Raw genomic sequence first — 2,756 nt, forward strand, 5'->3', positions numbered from 1 at the left:
CCTCCCCATGGTGCAGTATCCTGTCAAGTCAGTGCATCACCTCATGAGCTGAGAAACTCACTGACTATTTATGTACAGACACTAATTACAATTACAATGAGTCACAAGTGTGGAAACGTCCCTTTAATAGTAATTTAAAGCTCTGTGTGTCGACCTCTGTGTTTATAATGTGGCTAACATTCAAGGAGATGTAAACTTTTGAGCACAACTGTATGTGATTACGTGTGATTACGTAAAACATTTTTACCGTGGCCTGGATTCAATTCCCACAGTCTGCACTGCTGGGAAATCATCATCATCATCCTTGTCCTCCGCCTCATCCTTATCATCATCATCATCAACATAAGTCTCAGTGCTGGACAAAATCCTGGACAAAACGGGAGGGTTGCGTCAGGAAGCTCCACACACCGAGCAGCTGAAGGACAACAACACAGTTACAACAAAACTTCTAGTCAGATGGAGAGATGATCATGTATAACTTTCAGGTATAATATTCTTTACAGGACAGGGCCATAAATGTTACAAATCCCTCCTGTAACTGTGTACATTTTTAATTATACCTCTATTTTATTTACAACTCTACAAAGCATATAGCAATAATGGTGCAAGAAAAACATCTCTGCACATAAATGCTGTCTGTGATACCAGGTTCTTCCAGGTAGAGACACTGACACCACCTGAAACTACCTCGGAATGATTTGATCCTGAATCAGTGTGGCACGTTATGAAGCAAAAGGAAAAATGGGTGATGACACTGCACAGAGTTTCTGTATGCAGATCATAGAGTCAAACATATAATGATTTGCACACAAAAAAAAGACGTAAAGTGTTACAAGAAAAGGAGAAATTGCAACAGAACGTGGATCGATGAGAAAGACAAATATCAATGCTAAAGGCGAGGCAGTTTACTCTGAGTCACAACACTTCAGTATCAGTACCGACTATCAGTATAAAGAAACAGAATATTCAGCTCAGTTAGATTCTCTTTGTATGGTGCTTTTAACAGTGGACATTTTCATAAAGCAGCTTTACTTATAATGAGCAAACTAAAGGAGACTTTGGTGAGGGAAAAACTCCCTGAGATAACACCAGGAAGAAACCTTGATAGGAACCAGACTAAAAAGGGAACTCATCTCGATCTGAGTGACACCAGAGAGTGTAATTATAAACCATTTCCCTTCTATAACTGTAGTCAAGAACTGTAATGGTGAATCTAGGTATAAAATGTAAGGAGGTAATCACAACGTATATAAAGACTGGGCACTTAGTGCATGTAGTGCAGTCTTCACTCTTGTGGCAGATGGTAATCAACCCTTGTTAGTGCCTCCTGGCCAACTTGGCTTTACAGTGTCTGTAAAAAGTCCAACTTCCTGTTGGAAATGTTACGTGTCACTATATCTGCAGGTCATGTCATAAATAACATTAGTACAGGATTGTTTTGTCCTGAGCAAAATAGGGTGATAAGTTACCCCTTGGAGGGGGTGACTCAGGGTAACCCTTAAAGGAACACTGTTTATTAACACGCCATCACAGGCATGACCACATGGGTAGAATGGTTAATAGCTGCCACCCTTGAAATAATTCAAGAGGGTAAAATATCCTCTCTGACTGATGGTTCTTCCTTTGGAGAGCATAAACACTTAATGAAACATTTCTATTATCATATTGTGGGCATTTTGACTAACACTACAATGTACATATTTGGAACTATAGCAAGACGAGAGTGAAGATATTAAACAAATGAACTGGTGTAAAGTGGATATTCTGGGAAGATTTATAAGCTGAGTGAGTCGTCAAAGATCAAGTGGGTTTGTATTTAACTGCATCAAAGCATTAGGACCATTTGGTTCCTCAGTCTACACTGCTGGGGCATCATCATCATCATCATCATCTTCAACCTCCTCCTCCATCTCTTCATCATTATCATCATCATGATCCTTCTCCTCCACCTCATCATCATCATCATCATCATCATCATCATCATCAATCTCGTCCTCCTCATAATCCTCCCCCTCCTCCTTATCATCATCATCAACCTCCTCCTCATCATCATCATCAACCTCCTCCTCATCATCATTCTCCTCCACTTCATCATCATCATCAGTCCCCTCCATCTCATCATCATCATCATCATCATAATCATCATCATCAGTCTCCTCCTCCTCCTCCTCATCATCATCAACCTCCTCCTCCACCTCATCATCATCATCATCATCATCATCATCATCATCATGCTCCTCCTCCTCATCATCATCATCAACCTCATCATCATCAACCTCCTCCTCCTCCTCCTCCTCCTCCTCCTCATCATCATCAATCTCCTCCTCCTCCTCCTCCTCATCATCATCATTATCAATCTCCTTTTCCTCCTCCTCCTCCTCATCATCATCATCATCAACCTTCTCCTCCTCATCATCATAATCATCATCAACCTCCTCCTCCTCCTCCTCCTCCTCATCATCATCAACCTCCTCCTCCTCCTCCTCATAATCATCATCATCATTATCAATCTCCTTCTCCTCCTCCTCCTCATCATCATCATCAACCTCCTCCTCCTCCTCCTCCTCATCATCAATCTCCTCCTCCTCCTCTTCATCATCATCATAATCATCATCAACAACAACTTCCTCCTCCTCCCCCTCTTCATCACCATCATCATCATCATCATCATCATCATCATTATATTGTTCATTGTTCATTGTCATCATGCTCATTGTTGGAATCTAACTATTCAGCCAGGGAGGTATTTTAAACAA

General features: G+C 41.1%; 1 pseudogene; it reads left to right on the forward strand.

Moving 5' to 3' along the window:
• Positions 1 to 1,535: 1,535 nt before the first annotated feature.
• Positions 1,536 to 2,553, forward strand: LOC125139636 (annotated as a pseudogene).
• Positions 2,554 to 2,756: the final 203 nt, after the last annotated feature.

The sequence above is a fragment of the Tachysurus fulvidraco genome, chromosome 2 (assembly GCF_022655615.1).
Source record: "Tachysurus fulvidraco isolate hzauxx_2018 chromosome 2, HZAU_PFXX_2.0, whole genome shotgun sequence".
NCBI lineage: Eukaryota > Metazoa > Chordata > Actinopteri > Siluriformes > Bagridae > Tachysurus > Tachysurus fulvidraco.